The following is a 17850-nucleotide window of genomic DNA, read 5'->3' as shown; positions in this document are numbered from 1 at the left end:
ATAATATATTTATTTTATGCTATTTATTCAGTAACTTATTTTGTGCATGCGAGAAAATTTTAGAAATGGGATAAGTTACAATTGACCATAGACTAATCCCGGCTTTGTATGTCCTTGAGGTAACAGGATATGTGGTTACATTTTTACTAGTGCAGACTTTCCATTGCAGGACATGTGTTGTTAAATGTCTGATACCTTAAAAGGTAGGAAGTTGTGCACAGCAATAGCAATAGTGGTTCTTATCTCTAGTGAGCAGCAGTTGCTTTAGAGATATTGTATTTATAGACTCTTTGGCAAAAGAATGTCAATCTGCTTAATTGCTAGTGTCATCTACTAAATGCGAAGCTTTGACAGTCAAATAAAGCAGTAGGTTTCTCCCCTTGTCTTGCTCGGTCATTCATTTGCCTTGGAATTGAAGACAGTTGCCGTCAATTTTGAGGTAAGGGTTGGCATTTCTCTCCAACTATACGTTTTCTGCCATAATTATTTTACACATTCATTCTCACCATTTCTGAAATTGAGAGCTTTCTCTCTCTGGAATCATTCAATTGAAATGTTAATGAATCAATAGATTCATTATAGCATTATAATCAAGACCAGGCGCTGAAAATAGATTAGCAGTTTACTGTCCTCTTAATTATTTCTTTTGTCATCTCCTATTTTTATCCCTGAAATGAATTCAGTGTTCCATCTGTATAAGGCTTTTCAAACAGATTAACTGACTGCTAGAATACAGTGTGTAGCTATCAGACTGTTATAATACTTGGTGATTATTATGTTTCTCACATTAAGCTATATGGATAATGAAATACAAATAAATTTGGGGAAATTATTGAAACATTTTGCAGTGTTTATGTACCAATATCAATTCATCACAAAATCATGATTCCATTGTTATTTTTAAACATCCCCTCTTTAGTTATTTTAGACTCTATTCTGTTTTTTTTTTCAATTTTCTCCCCATCGCTCAGGGAGACTCTGTCTTGTTGGGACTCAGTTCTATAGTGCCAGCTGCCCTCCCATGCTTGCACCAGCTGTATCAGCAAACTGCATGAGTAAACCCAGGCAATAAGGGGAACTTAGCTATCATCCCTGCTTTCCTGAATGATTGACACAACACGGGTCATAGATTGTAACTAAAAGTTTCCAATAAAAGCACAAGATGCGGTAGATACTCAGAAAGTCAGGCAGCAGCAGGATCTGATCAATGGTCATTAACCTGAAATGTTAACTGTCTCACTGCAAACACCGCCCAACCTGCTGCTGATCTCCAGTATTTTCTGCTTTTATTTCAGATTTTCTGTATTCGCAGTGCATTTTTTGCGTTTGAGCTAGGATTTTATGCCTGGCACAGTACTATACCAACTTTGTCATTAATTACTACCTTTGTTTGTTATTATGCTTTGTGACAAATCATCTGAAGAATTGATTTTACTGATGTTTGTGTGATATTAATAATTGTTTCTGTTGAACACAGAGTAATACCAAAACCATCTCAGTCAATATTGCAAGATATAGTCAGTAACCTGGTTATATAAAGGTTCTTGAGAACAGTCCATAAACTATTTCTTTCTTTGTTAAATCAAAGTGAAGAGTTCCATTAAAAACCTATTGCCCAAAGTAGTTGGGCCTCCCCTGTTTTTTCTGAGGAGGAAGAAAAAAAGTGGTGTACTTTCTGTAGAGCACTGGAGTGAGTATTTATTCACACATCTTGTGTGACTTGAGCTCACTGTTTTCCAATATACGAAGGCTTCTCAATGAATCCCATACAATGTCAGACCTTAAATTCCACCACAGCCTTCTGCCATACTGTATTTGTTACTAAGGGTCATGAGAAATAAAATGCACAGAGGTACATAGACATGCATGGAGATGAGCAACAGCATGCGAGGCATGCAAACTGCATTTGACGACTGACTTTTAAAAAATTTGGGGGTATCCTGTGACAGTTACCATAATGCTGGAAAAGGTGGGTCCAATGGGTCTGTTTAATTGCTTCCTTGTCTCTGCTTCCATCAGAATTCCCCCACCCTCTAGAACCACCATAGCACCACACTTTTGTCTGACTTCAGTCATCTTCACTTCACTCAACTTCACTTGCCCATCACTGAAATGTTCCTACAAACTCTGGACTCACTTTCAAGGACTCTTCATCTCTTGTTCCTGATATTTATTGCTTCCTTCTCTCTGTCTTTCTTTTTGTATTTACACAGTTTATTGTGTTTTTCTCACTGGTTGTACACCCAGTTGGTGCAGGCTTTCATTGATCCTGTTATGGTTATTGGATTTATTGCATATGCCCACAAGAAAATGAATCTCAGGGTTGTATATGGTGACATATACACGCTTTGATAATAAATTTACTTTGAACTTTGAAAACACAATCCCTTACAGACATGTTGTCCAAATACTTATCCCCTCTTCTCAGTATCTGACTGCAATCTCCTGCTCATTAATTCCCAGCTCGTGCTTATTGACTCAACAAAGATAAGAGCCCATGGAAAGATGCTAATATGAATCCAGGGTTGGGCAACTGGCAGTAGGCAAATAGTGGAAATAAAATGAACCTTTTCTGATTGGCTGCGGTGACTAGTGATGTTCTGTAGGGGTCGACGTTGGGATCACTTCTTTCCACGTTCAATGATTTGGATGACGGAATTGATAGCTTTGTGGCCAAGTTTGCAGACGACTCAAAGTTAGGTGGAGGGGAAGGTGGTGTTTGAAGAAGCAGGGAATTTGCAGAAGGAATTAGGAATTAGGAGAATGGCAAAGAAGTGGCAGATGAAATGTAGTGTAGCGAACTGCATGATCATGCACTATGGTCAAAGGAATAAAGGTATAGACTATATTCCAGAGAGAAAATTCAGAAATAAGACATGCAAACAGACTTGGGAGTTGGTGGTAAGTAAGGCAAATTAAATTTTAGCATTAATTTCAAGAGGCCTAGAAAAGAAAAACAAAGATGTAATGCTGAGGCTTTATAAGGCATTGGTCAGGCTGTACTTAGAGTATTTTGAGCAATTTTGGGCCCCCTATTTAAGAAGGAAAGTGCTGGTATTGGAGAGGGTCCAAAGGTCACAAAAATGATCCCAGGAATGAAAGGGTTAATGTATGAGGAGCATTTGATTGCTTTGCGCTTGTACTACCTGGAGTTTGGAAGAATAAGGGCGGGGGGATCTCATTGAAATCTATCAAACATTGAAAGGTCTGGATAGAGCAGATGTGGAGAGGATGTTTCCTACAGTGGGGGATCCTAGGACCAGAGGGAACAGCCTCAGAACAGAAGGACTTTCCTTTAGAACAGAGATGAGGAGGAATTTCTTTAGCCAGAGGGCAGTGAATCCATGGAATTTATTTCCACAGACAGCTATGGAGGTCAAGTCATTGGGGAAATTTTAAGTGGAGGTTGATAGGTTCTTGATTAGTAAGGGTGTCAATAGTTATGGGGATAAGCAAGAAAAATGGGGTAACAGGGGTAATAAATCAGCTATGTTTGAATGACGGAACAGACTTGATGGGCCGCATGGCCTAATTCAGATCTTATGTTTTATGGTCTTATGAACTCCCACTGAATTAACTGACAGCCAATCAAATCCTACTAACTACTTAGCCCCAATCTGTACAGTTATATGCCCTCACTACTAACCCACATACCCAAATCTAATTATTATTTTGACTACAGACGCTAGCCCTCAATATCCTATCGTATTCATTTATCATTTATCTCCAACCCAAAACAAGATTCCATCTCTGAATGTGACCACCATTGGAGGGACACCTCAAACACCACTGAATTTTTATGGTGAGGCCTACAGTTTTAAAATCAACCTTGCATGCTCCAGCCAAAATGTAAGTAAAAATGTTTTAATTGAAGGGAAATATTTTAAAGATTTTAATTTTAAACTGTCTGACATAATTCTCACGTCTTTCTTGCCCTCTGTGGCCACTTTATTGTGCACACCTGTTCATTAATGCAAGTATCTAATCATCCAATCATATGACAGTAACTCCATAGAGGTTCATTTGTTGTTCAGACCAAATGTCAGAAAGGGCAAGAAATATGATCAAAGTGACTTTGACCATGGAATGATTGTTTGTGCCAGCCAGTGTGGTTGAGTATCTCAGAATCTGCTAATCTCCTGGAGTTTTCACACACAACAGTCTCTCAAGATTACAGAGAATGGTGTGTGAAAAAAAAGCATCCAGTGAGTGCAATTCTGTGGTAAAAATGGCTTGTTAATCAAAGAGGTCAGAGGAGAATGGCCAGACTGATTCATAAGACCAAAAAATAGGAGCAGAAATAGGGCCATTTGGCCCATCGAGTCTGTTCCGCCATTTCATCATGGCTGATCCATTTTCCCTCTGAGCCCCAATCTCTTGCATTTTCCCCATATCCCATTGAGCTCTGACTAATCAAGAATTTATTAACTTCTGCCTTAAATATACCCAATGATGTGGCCTCCACAGTCGCCTGGGGCAACGAATTCACAGATTCACCACTCTCTGGCTAAAGAAATTCCTCCTCATCTCCATTCTAAAAGGACGCTTCTCTTTTCTGAGACTATGTCCTCTGGTCGTAGAATCCCCCACCATAGGAAACAACCTCTCCACATCTACTTTATAAAGGCCATTCAACATTTGATAGGGTTCAATGAGGTCACTGTTTATTCTTTAGAATTCCAGTGAGTAAAGACACAGAACAATCTAATGCTCTTCATATGACAAGCCTTTCAATCCTGGAATCATTTACGTAAACCTCCTTTGAACCCTCTCCAATGTCAGCTTTTTTGGATAAGGGGGCCCAAAACTGCTCACAATACTCCAAGTGAGGCCTCACAGTGCTTTATAAAGCCTCAACATTACATCCTTGTTTTTATATTCTAGTCCTCTTGAAATGAATGCCAGCATTGCATTTGTCTTCCTCACTACCATCTGAATCTGCAAATTAACCTTCAGGGGATCTTTCACAAGGACTCCCAAGTCCCTTTGCACCTCAGATGTTTGAAATTTCTCTCCATTTAGAAAATATTCTACATTTTTATTTCTTCCGCTAAAGTGCACGACCATACACTTCCTGACACAGTATTCTATCTGCCACTTCTTTACCCATTCTCCTAATCTGTCTGTTTTTCTCTACTTCCTCAAAACTGCCTGCATTTCATTTATCTTTGTATCATCTGCAAACTTTGCCACAAAGCCATCAATCCGTCATCTAAGATTGACAGAAACGTAAAAAGAATCGGTCCCAACGCAGACCCCTGTGGAACACCACTAGTCGCTGTTAGCTAACCAGAAAAGGCTCCCTTTATTCCCACTCTTTGCCTCCTGCCAATCACTATTCTAGTATCTTTCCTGCAATAATATGGGCTCTTAACTTTAAGCAACCTCATGTGTGGCATCTTGTCAAAGGCTTTCTCAAAATCCAGGTACACAACATCCACAACTTCTCCTTTGTCTACCCAGCTTGTTATTTCTTCAATGAATTCCAACAGATTTGTCAGGCTGTCACAATGGGGAGGGCATTGGGGGCAAGGGTGGACCCAAATGCAAGGCACATCTTGTGAGGTTAATTAAATTTAGTTAATTGTTCGATACCAGGAGAGCAAGGCAGGAGCAGGAATAGCAAACTGGACAAGGACTCAGGACTACGACTCGGCTGGGACCAAGGGTCTGGGATAGGACTTGGAATTGGATCCAGAACTAGCGGCAACATGAAGAGGACACGGAATGGACTCCAAGCCAGAGACTGGGCAAGGACCCAGTACCTGGGTCGTGCCCTGGGCTCGGACCCCAGAAGCAGGCATGGACATGACATGGGTTAGGAAGAGGAGGAACATGGAAACACAGAGCCTCAGTCTCAGGAGAGCAGGTACATGGAACCATGGACACATACACAGAACACAGAGTCGGGACCCCTCCTTGGGTACAGGACATAGGGCCGGGACTCATGACTCATGACCCCCGCAGGGCAACGGCAAGAAGGCCTGACTTACCACACGGAGGCGAGGACAAGACAAGACACGACCCCCCCACAGGGCAACGGCAAGACGGCCAGACTTACCCCATGGAGGCGAGGACAAGACAAGACATGACCCCCCGCGGGGTAACGACAAGATGGCCTGACTTACCCCACAGAGGCGAGGACAAGACAAGACAAGACCAACACGAAAGAACACCAGACAGTACCTGTCTAGCTCCGGTGATGGAACTAGACCGAAGTGCAGGCGGGGGCTGCAGACGAGGGCTAGAGGCGAGAGGGGCAGAGAAGAGATTCAGACAGGGGAGTAGGACAGGAATCACAGACCGCCAGGGCCAGGTCTTGACTCGGTACTTGGATGCCACCAGGGCCAGGACTTGACTCGGTACTTGGATGCTGCCGGGTAGTGGCGAGCTCTCGACTCGGCCCAGGAACAGTAGACAGCGGGTCTTGATTCCCTCTGGTGGGTTAAATGCTGGACCCACCTCGGTGAGGAAACTTTGCAGGCTCGCTTTGGCGAGGTAACTTGACAGGGTTGCTCCGGTGAGGAAAGGTGAATTACTGGCACCCACTTCGGGCGGAGACTAGGCTTGCTCCAGCCAGATGACATTGGCACGCCGTACCTTTGATGACTTTGCAGACGCTCTCGCCGCGAACAGCTGAAAGCCGGAGACTATAAACTACCGGTTCAGCCAAGAGTAAATTGCCTCTAATCACCAAGGCCGAGGGACACGGGAAAACAGGGAACCAAAGGGAAACAGGGAGTCAACGGTCTGGATCATAACATAAACAAAGTAAATTTAAAGGGACCCCGATCCGGACCATGACACAGGCAAGATTTCCCCTTGAGGAAACCATGCTGAATTCAACTTATTTTATCATGTGTCATCAAGTACTCTAAAACCATCGCCTTAACAATCTACTTCATCATCCCAATCACTGAGGTCAGACTAACTGGCCTATAATTTCCTTTCTTCTGCCTCTCTCCCTTCTTGAAGAGTGGAGTGACATTTGCAATTTTTCAGTCCTCCAGAACCATGCCAGAATCAATTGATTCTTGGACGATCGTGACTAATGCCTCCACAATCTTGTCAGCCACCTCTTTCAGAACCCTGGAGTGTACACCATTTGGTCCAGGTGACTTATCTACCTTCAGAACTTTCAGTTTCCCTAGGGCTTCTCCCTAGTAATGGCAACTTCATACACTTCTACCCCCTGACAATCTCGAACTTCCGGCATACTGCTGGCGTCTTCCACAGTGTAGACTGATGCAAAGTACTTATTCAGCTCATCTGCCATTTCTATGTCCCTCTTTACTACCTCTCCAGCATCGTTTTCCAGTGGTCCGATATCCATTCTTGCCTCTCTTTTACACTTGATGTATCTGAAGAAACTTTTGGTATCTTCTTTCATATTATCGGGATAGCTTACCTTCAAATTTCAGCTTTTCCTTCTTAATGACTTTTTAGTTGCCTTCTGTTGGTTTTTAAAAACTTCCTAATCCTCAAACTTCCCACTAATGTTTGCTCTATTATATGCTTTCTCTTTGGCTTTTATGTTGGTTTTGACTTCTCTTGTTAGCCACAGTTGTGTCATCTTGCCATTAGAACACTTATTCCTCTTCAGTATGTACATATCCTGCGCCTTCCAAATTGCTTCCAGAAATTCTACCTATTGCTTCTCTGCTTTCATCCCTGCCAGTGTTCTTTTCCAATCAACTTTGACTAGCTCCTCTCTCATGCCTCTGTAATTCCCTTTACTCCACTGATACATCTGACTTTAGCTTCTCCTTCTCAAATTGCAGGGTGAATTTTATCATATTATGATCACTTTCCTCTAAGGGTTCTTTTATCTTAAGAGCTCTAACCAATTCTGGTTCATTGCACAACACACAATCTAGGATAACTGATCCCTACTGAGCTCAACCATAAGCTGTTCTAGAAAGCCATCTCGTAGGCATTCTAGAAAACTCCCCCTCTTGGAATCCAGCACCAACCTGATTTTCTCAATCTACCTGCATATTGAAATCCCCATGATGATTGTAACATTGTCATTTTGGCATGCAATTTCTATTTCCCAATGTAATTTGTAGACCACATCTTTACTACCGTTTGGGGATCTGTACATAACTCCCACCAGTCTGTTTTTACCCTTGCAGTTCCTTAGCTTTACTCACAATGATTCGACATCTTCCAACCATTTGTCACTTATTTCTAATGATTTGATTTTATTTTTTACCAACAAAGCCATGCCAACCCCCTCTGTCTAAGTGCCTGTCCTTTCTATACAATGTCTATTCTTGGATGTTAGGGCCCAATCTATAATCTTTTTTTAGCCATGATTCAATGAAGCCCACAAAATCATTCCTCTCTATTTCTAACTATGCTACAAGTTCATCTACCTTATTCTGTATACTGCACACATTCAAGTATAACACCTTCAGTTCTGTATTCATCCTTTTCGATTTTGTCTGTCTTTTACATTGCAACTCATCCTGTTGACTGCAATTTGCCCCATCATCAGCCTGTCCTTGCTAGCAGTCTCACTACACATTGCCTCTGTTCGTAGATCAACTACCTCACCTTCAGCATGATCACTCCAGTTTCCATCCCCCTGTCAAATTAGCTTAAACCCTCCTAAACAGCTCTAGCAAACCTGCCCGCAAGGATATTGGTCCTTCTTGGGTTCAGGTGTAACCCATCCCTTTTGTACAGTTCATACCATCCCCAGATGAAATCCTAATGAGCCATAAATCTGAACCACTACCCCTGGACCATCTCCTCAGCACACACATTTACCTGCCAAATCATTCTATTCTTACCCTCAGTGGCGTTTGGCATGGGCAGCAATCCAGAGATTACTACCCCGGAGGTTCTGCTTTTCATGTTTCTACCTAGGTCCCTAAAATCTCTCTTCAGGACCTCCTCACCTTTTCTACCTATATCATTGGCACCAATATGTACCAATACCTTCTGGCTGCTCACCCTCTACTTTTATAATGCATGGACCCGATCTGAGACATTCCTGACCCTGGCACCTGGGAGGCAACATACCAACTGGGTGTCTCTATCAAGCCCACAGCATCTCATAGTTCCTCTAACTATGGAATCTCTTATCACCAATGCAGTCCTCTTCACCTCTCTTCTCTTCTGAGCCACAGCACTAATCTCAGTGCCAGAAACCTGGTCACTGTGAAGTCCCCTGGTAGCTCACCCCTGTCAACAGTATCTAAAGTATCTACTTATCATTGAGGGGAACGGCCACAGGAGTGCATTTCCCTCCTTCTCCTTACAGTCACCCAGTTACCTACCCCCAGCAACCTAGGGGTGACTACCTCTCTGTAGCTCCTGTTTATCACCTCCTCATTCTCCGGTATGAGTCGAAGGTTATCGAGCTGACAGAAAGACAACAGTTACTCAAATAACCATGTGCTATAACAGTGACGTGCAGAAGAGCACCTCTGAATGCACAAAGCTCAAGGTTGTATACTGTATACATACTTTAATAACCGTACATTGAACTTTGACCGCGAACATACTCTCATTGGCTAATGTATTGGGTACGGTTATTAATTATCAGTTAACCATTTTCTAGGAGTGTTGAGTGAAGGAGAAGCATTGGTCGGGACATCAGAGATAGCTCCTTTGTTCTTCCTCAGACCAGTACCAAGGTTTCATTTGCATTTTCCTAATCCTGTCAGGGTGGATATTTGATGGATGTTTTTTCCTTTAGGAGAATCTCGAAGATCACTGCTGAGAAATAAGGCTTGTCCATTTAAGACGAGCATGAATTGATTTTTTTCTCTCTCTCAATTGGTAATAAGACTTCGGAACTATTTTTGTCAAAGATTGGTGGAAACAGAATCCATGAATATTTTTTAAGCCAGAGTTAAATAGCTTCTCGATAAGTGAGGGGGTTAAACGCAGTGGGAGAGGAAATGGAGAGTTAAGGTTTCATTCAGATCAACGTACTCTTGTTGAATGATGGAGCAGGCTTGAGGGGGTGTGTTGTTTCTAATTCATTTATTCCTATTGCGCTCCTTGACACCCCTGACAGTGCAGAACTTCCTTTGTACTGAAGTGCCAGTCTGGATATTCTAGCTAAAGTCGCCCCGCTGAGTCCATACCACCCATCAAAGACCATTGACACTAATCCTACATTTCATTCCATTTTACCCTCCCCACATTCCCATCAATGCTACAGCAGCCCCCCATATTCTTCAACTCATCTACACGTTAGGGGCAGCTTACAGTGTTACAATGCATGACTACCAGCTCACACATCTTTGGGATGTAGGAGGGAACTGGATCACCCAGAGCAGATCCATGCAGTCATATGAAGAACGTGCAAATTCCATTCGACAGCAGAAAGGTCAGGAATGAACTCAGGTTGCTGGTGTTGTTCTAGCTGTGCCAACCTGTCTGAACCCATAGTTTCTGGAGTCCAGAGAATCGTGAATTCACAAGTGTGCTTATGGATGTTAAATAGTCCAGTGATCACAGTGCACTCAAGGACATCTCATCCACCATCCCTAGAACAAGCAACCTTCCTGACCATCACTACTTCTCAGAAGGAAATAGGAGATAAAGTGAGGAAGTACAACAAGGAAATAGCTGAAATAAACATATCTAAGGATAGTTAGAGATGTTTTTAAGGAAGTATAAATTAATGAGATTAACCATACTTGGCCCACATGGATAACTTCCATGATTTTACCAGTGGCGATAATGTTACCTACCTCTCTTGACCACTAGGAGGCAGTGGCTACACTTAATACAGTGTATCATCACCTGTTGTGCTATTATTGGCAAGCTGTCCTTTTAAATATGGAACAAGAAGTCCTATAGGGAAATGGAAAGTTCAAACCAGAATTAGATTCTGCACTGTCTCAGTACATACCAGCACACTTCACAGCATCTACTTTGTTGGCTAATATCAGCCTGAAATGTTGGATCTCCTAGGGGTGCATGAGTTGCAATTTGCTTTTTTTTTTGTTTTGATGATTGATTTAATGAAGTCACTATAAAATGACTTTCAGCTGCTGCAGAACTTTTTTTCTCTGCATAGCAAAAAGAAATTAGTCACAAAAGATATTATTCAGTGTATGAAAGAAAAAGGTGAACTCTGGCTCAATTTAAAAGCTACTCTGTTTCAAATTATAAACTGCTAATGCAATTTTGGGCCAGAGTTAGAGAATCACGTGCAGAGGTATTTCACTGAGCAGCAGGAATGCTACAGTCAGGGACAGAGCAAGGAACCCTTTTAGCTATGTTTCATGTTGTTGGGTATCACCCGTTTCTGAGGGTCTGTGGGTTCTGTCAGTGTTGGTTTTAACCTCAGTGGTTAATGATGGAATGTTTCCCTGCACAAAACCTAACTATCTGTCTTGGACTGCTTAATAATAATGAATTTTTGTAGGTTGTTTCAACTTAACAGCATGTTACGCTGCTGCTTTTGAGTCTTACAGCACAGAAACAGGCCCTTTAACCCAGCTTGGCCATGGTGACCACACATTTACCAATATTTACCCCATATCCTAGTGAATCGTTTCTACCCATGTCTTTTAAATATTGCAATTGTATCCACCACCTCTACCACCTACTCTGGCAACTCATTCCATATACTCACCACCCTCTGTGTGAAAAACTTTCCCCTCAGATCCGTTTTAAATCTTTCCGCTCTCACTCTACCCTCTAGTTTTGGACCAGCCTCTACCCTGAGAAGAAAACCGAGCATCCACTTTGTCCATGCCCCTTGTGATTGTGTCTGTAAGGTCATCCCTCATCCCTCAGACCCCCGCCCCCTATACTCCAAGGAAAATAATCCCAGCCTATCCGGCCTCTCCTTGTAAAACAAGCCCTCTGGTAACATCCTTGTGGATCATTTCTACATCTTTTCCAGCTTTATGACGCCTATCACAGAGCTGAATGAGCAGAACCGTGCTCAATACTCTAATGTCATCTCACCAATGACGTACTGTTGTACCACGATGTCCAAACTCCTGCACTAAGTTCCTTGGCTGATGAAGCAAACACGCCAAGTTCTATCTTGTCTATCATCCTGTCCAGCTATGCTGCCATTTTCAAAGTTCAAACTTCAAGGTACGTTTATTATCCAAAAGTATGTGTGCAGTATGCAAAACTGAGATTCATCTTCTCACAGATAGCCACGAAACAAAGAAAAAGATCAAACCCCCAAACATGAGAAAGAAAAAATTGCGCAAACAGTAAAAAATGAGCGAAAAACACAGAATTTAAAACATCAAGCCAAAAAGTAATTGAAACAGTCCTGGAATATTCAGTTTAGTTCAGTTCAGTTCAATTTAGCACCGTGTTGTTTGTTGACTGCGGGCCACACAGCCGGTTCATCCCGATCAAAATCACACAAAACAGTAACAAAAATGGAGCAACCAGCAACCAGAAACACATCACAATGTGATCTACAGAGTCCAATCCACAAACCACATCAATTAAACCTTGCCCACGACCCAAGACTCTGTCAGCATCGAACGAGAGTGAGCGAGCGATTGAACACAGGCAGCATCTTACTCTGGGAGCAGTGAGTGAGAGTGAGAGAGAGATTGAACATGGGCACAGCTTACTCCGGGAGCAGTGAGTGAAAGTAAGAGAGAGATTGAACACGGGCACACCTTACTCCGGGAGCAGTGAGCGAGAGTGAGAGAGAGATTGAACACGGGCACACCTTACTCCGGGAGCAGTGAGCGAGAGAGAGAGAGCGATTGAACATGGGCACACCTTATTCCGGAAGCACAGAGCGAGAGTGAGAGAGAGATTGAACATGGGAACACCTTACTCCGGGTGCAGTGAGCGAGAGTGAGAGAGAGATTGAACATGGGCACACCTTACTCCGGGAGCAGTGAGCGAGAGTGAGAGAGAGATTGAACATGGGCACACCTTACTCCGGGAGCAGTGAGCGAGAGTGAGAGAGAGATTGAACATGGGCACACCTTACTCCGGGAGCAGTGAGCGAGAGTGAGAGAGACATTGAACACGGGCACACCTTACTCCGGGAGCAGTGAGTGACAGTGAGTGAGAGATTGAACATGGGCACACCTTACTCCGGGAGCAGTGAGCGAGAGTGAGAGAGACATTGAACACGGGCACACATTACTCCGGGAGCAGTGAGCGAGAGTGAGAGGGAGATTGAACACGGGCACACCTTACTCCGGGAGCAGTGAGCGAGAGTGAGAGAGAGATTGAACATGGGCACACCTTACTCCGGGAGCAGTGAGCGAGAGTGAGAGAGAGATTGAACATGGGCACACCTTACTCCGGGAGCAGTGAGCGAGAGTGAGAGAGAGATTGAACATGGGCACACCTTACTCCAGGAGCCGTGAGCGAGAGTGAGAGAGAGATTGAACACGGGCACACCTTACTCCGGGAGCAGTGAGCGAGAGTGAGAGAGAGATTGAACACGGGCACACCTTACTCCGGGAGCAGTGAGCGAGAGTGAGAGAGAGATTGAACACGGGCACACCTTACTCCGGGAGCAGTGAGCGAGAGTGAGAGAGAGATTGAACATGGGCACACCTTACTCCGGGAGCAGTGAGCGAGAGTGAGAGAGAGATTGAACATGGGCACACCTTACTCCGGGAGCAGTGAGCGAGAATGAGAGAGAGATTGAACACGGGCACACCTTACTCCGGGAGCAGTGAGAGAGAGTGAGACAGAGATTGAACATGGGCACACCTTACTCCGGGAGCAGTGAGCGAGAGTGAGAGACACATTGAACACGGGCACACATTACTCCGGGAGCAGTGAGCGAGAGTGAGAGAGAGATTGAACACGGGCACACCTTACTCCGGGAGCAGTGAGCGAGAGTGAGAGAGAGATTGAACACGGGCACACCTTACTCCGGGAGCAGTGAGCGAGAGTGAGAGAGAGATTGAACATGGGCACACCTTACTCCGGGAGCAGTGAGCGAGAGTGAGAGAGAGATTGAACACGGCACACCTTACTCCGGGAGCAGTGAGCGAGAGTGAGAGAGAGATTGAACACGGGCACACCTTACTCCGGGAGCAGTGAGTGAGAGAGAGAGAGAGATTGAACACGGCACACCTTACTCTGGGAGCAGTGATCGAGAGTGAGAGAGAGATTGAACACGGGCACACCTTACTCCGGGAGCAGTGAGCGAGAGTGAGAGAGAGATTGAACATGGGCACACCTTACTCCGGGAGCAGTGAGCGAGAGTGAGAGAGAGATTGAACACGGGCACACCTTACTCCGGGAGCAGTGAGCGAGAGTGAGAGAGAGATTGAACACGGGCACACCTTACTCCGGGAGCAGTGAGCGAGAGTGAGAGAGAGATTGAACACGGGCACACCTTACTCCGGGAGCAGTGAGCGAGAGTGAGAGAGAGATTGAACATGGGCACACCTTACTCCGGGAGCAGTGAGCGAGAGTGAGAGAGAGATTGAACATGGGCACACCTTACTCTGGGAGCAGTGAGCGAGAGTGAGAGAGAGATTGAACACAGGCACACCTTACTCCTGGAGCAGTGAGCAAGAGTGAGAGAGAGATTGAACACGGGCACACCTTACTCCGGGAGCAGTGAGCGAGAGTGAGAGAGAGATTGAACATGGGCACACCTTACTCCGGGAGCAGTGAGCGAGAGTGAGAGAGAGATTGAACACGGGCACACCTTACTCCGGGAGCAGTGAGTGAGAGTGAGAGAAAGATTGAACACGGGCACACCTTACTCCGGGAGCAGTGAGCGAGAGTGAGAGAGAGATTGAACATGGGCACACCTTACTCCGGGAGCAGTGAGTGAGAGTGAGAGAGAGATTGAACATGGGCACACCTTACTCCGGGAGCAGTGAGCGAGAGTGAGAGAGAGATTGAACACGGGCACACCTTACTCCGGGAGCAGTGAGCGAGAGTGAGAGAGAGATTGAACACGGGCACACCTTACTCCGGGAGCAGTGAGCGAGAGTGAGAGAGAGATTGAACACGGGCACACCTTACTCCGGGAGCAGTGAGCGAGAGTGAGAGAGAGATTGAACACGGGCACACCTTACTCCGGGAGCAGTGAGCGAGAGTGAGAGAGAGATTGAACACGGGCACACCTTACTCCGGGAGCAGTCAGTGAGAGTGAGAGAGAGATTGAACACGGGCACACCTTACTCCGGGAGCAGTGAGTGAGAGTGAGAGAGAGATTGAACACGGGCACACCTTACTCCGGGAGCAGTGAGCGAGAGTGAGAGAGAGATTGAACATGGGCACACCTTACTCCGGGAGCAGTGAGGAGAGTGAGAGAGAGATTGAACAGGGCACACCTTACTCCGGGAGCAGTGAGCGAGAGTGAGAGAGAGAGAGGATTGAACACGGGCACACCTTACTCCGGGAGCAGTGAGCGAGAGTGAGAGAGAGATTGAACACGGGCACACCTTACTCCGGGAGCAGTGAGCGAGAGTGAGAGAGAGATTGAACATGGGCACACCTTACTCCGGGAGCAGTGAGCGAGAGTGAGAGAGAGATTGAACACGGCACACCTTACTCCGGGAGCAGTGAGCGAGAGTGAGAGAGAGATTGAACACGGGCACACCTTACTCCGGGAGCAGTGAGTGAGAGTGAGAGAGAGATTGAACACGGGCACACCTTACTGTGGAGCAGTGAGTGAGAGTGAGAGAGATTGAACATGGGCACACCTTACTCCGGGAGCAGTGAGCGAGAGTGAGAGAGAGATTGAACACGGGCACACCTTACTCCGGGAGCAGTGAGCGAGAGTGAGAGAGAGATTGAACACGGGCACACCTTACTCCGGGAGCAGTGAGCGAGAGTGAGAGAGAGATTGAACACGGGCACACCTTACTCCGGGAGCAGGAGCGAGAGTGAGAGAGAGATTGAAAACGGGCACACCTTACTCCGGGAGGTGAGCGGAGCGTGAGCGAGAGTGAGAGAGAGATTGAACATGGGCACACCTTATTCCGGGAGCAGTGAGCGAGAGTGAGAGAGAGATTGAACATGGGCACACCTTACTCCGGGAGCAGTGAGTGAGAGAGAGAGAGAGATTGATCACGGGCACACCATACTACGGGAGCAGTGAGCGAGAGAGAGAGAGGATTGAACATGGGCACACCTTACTCCGGGAGCAGTGAGCGAGAGTGAGAGAGAGATTGAACATGGGCACACCTTACTCCAGGAGCCGTGAGCGAGAGTGAGAGAGAGATTGAACACGGGCACACCTTACTCCGGGAACAGTGAGTGAGAGTGAGAGAGAGATTGAACACGGGCACACCTTACTCCGGGAGCAGAGAGCGAGAGTGAGAGAGAGATTGAACATGGGCACACCTTACTCCGGGAGCAGTGAGCGAGAGTGAGAGAGAGATTGAACACGGGCACACCTTACTCCGGGAGCAGTGAGTGAGAGTGAGAGAGAGATTGAACACGGGCACACCTTACTCCGGGAGCAGTGAGTGAGAGAGAGAGAGAGATTGAACATAGGCACACCTTACTCCGGGAGCAGTGAGCGAGAGTGAGAGAGAGATTGAACACGGGCACACCTTACTCCGGGAGCAGTGAGCGAGAGTGAGAGAGAGATTGAACATGGGCACACCTTACTCCGGGAGCAGTGAGCGAGAGTGAGAGAGAGATTGAACACGGGCACACCTTACTCCGGGAGCAGTGAGCGAGAGTGAGAGAGAGATTGAACACGGGCACACCTTACTCCGGGAGCAGTGAGCGAGAGTGAGAGAGAGATTGAACACGGGCACACCTTACTCCGGGAGCAGTGAGTGAGAGTGAGAGAGAGATTGAACACGGGCACACCTTACTCCGGGAGCAGTGAGCGAGAGTGAGAGAGAGATTGAACACGGGCACACCATACTACGGGAGCAGTGAGCGAGAGAGAGAGAGCGATTGAACATGGGCACACCTTATTCCGGAAGCACAGAGCGAGAGTGAGAGAGAGATTGAACATGGGAACACCTTACTCCGGGTGCAGTGAGCGAGAGTGAGAGAGAGATTGAACACGGGCACACCTTACTCCGGGAGCAGTGAGCGAGAGTGAGAGAGAGATTGAACATGGGCACACCTTACTCCGGGAGCAGTGAGCGAGAGTGAGAGAGAGATTGAACATGGGCACACCTTACTCCGGGAGCAGTGAGCGAGAGAGAGAGAGAGATTGAACACGGGCACACCTTACTCCGGGAGCAGTGAGTGAGAGTGAGAGAGAGATTGAACACGGGCACACCTTACTCCGGGAGCAGTGAGCGAGAGTGAGAGAGAGATTGAACATGGGCACACCTTACTCCGGGAGCAGTGAGTGAGAGTGAGAGAGAGATTGAACATGGGCACACCTTACTCCGGGAGCAGTGAGCGAGAGTGAGAGAGAGATTGAACATGGGCACACCTTACTCCGGGAGCAGTGAGCGAGAGTGAGAGAGAGATTGAACATGGGCACACCTTACTCCGGGAGCAGTGAGCGAGAGTGAGAGAGAGATTGAACATGGGCACACCTTACTCCGGGAGCAGTGAGCGAGAGTGAGAGAGAGATTGAACACGGGCACACCTTACTCCGGGAGCAGTGAGCGAGAGTGAGAGAGAGATTGAACATGTGCACACCTTACTCCGGGAGCAGTGAGCGAGAGTGAGAGAGAGATTGAACACGGGCACACCTTACTCCGGGAGCAGTGAGCGAGAGTGAGAGAGAGATTGAACACGGGCACACCTTACTCCGGGAGCAGTGAGCGAGAGTGAGAGAGAGATTGAACATGGGCACACCTTACTCCGGGAGCAGTGAGCGAGAGTGAGAGAGAGATTGAACATGGGCACACCTTACTCCGGGAGCAGTGAGCGAGAGTGAGAGAGAGATTGAAAATGGGCACACCATACTCCGGGAGCAGTGAGCGCGAG

The 17850-nt window shown here is 46.1% G+C and overlaps 1 protein-coding gene across 6 annotated transcripts in view; it reads left to right on the top strand.

The window, feature by feature from the left end:
• Positions 1-284: 284 nt before the first annotated feature.
• The window catches only part of LOC134349550 (four and a half LIM domains protein 2-like), a 131234-nt gene continuing 113668 nt past the window's right edge, over positions 285-17850 (top strand). Inside the window, exons 1-3 of one of the 6 annotated variants that reach the window (XM_063054043.1) lie at positions 316-439; positions 3742-3849; positions 11879-12078. The gene's annotated coding sequence lies outside the window, so the exon portion shown is untranslated. Of the gene's footprint in view, positions 440-3741; positions 3850-11878; positions 12079-17850 lie in introns of all 6 variants that reach the window. The other 5 variants (XM_063054040.1, XM_063054038.1, XM_063054044.1 and 2 more) reach the window with 5 other exon arrangements.

This window comes from Mobula hypostoma, chromosome 7 (assembly GCF_963921235.1).
Source record: "Mobula hypostoma chromosome 7, sMobHyp1.1, whole genome shotgun sequence".
NCBI lineage: Eukaryota > Metazoa > Chordata > Chondrichthyes > Myliobatiformes > Myliobatidae > Mobula > Mobula hypostoma.
Note: the sequence above shows the minus strand (reverse complement) of the source record. Positions and strands in the feature narration are given on the sequence as shown.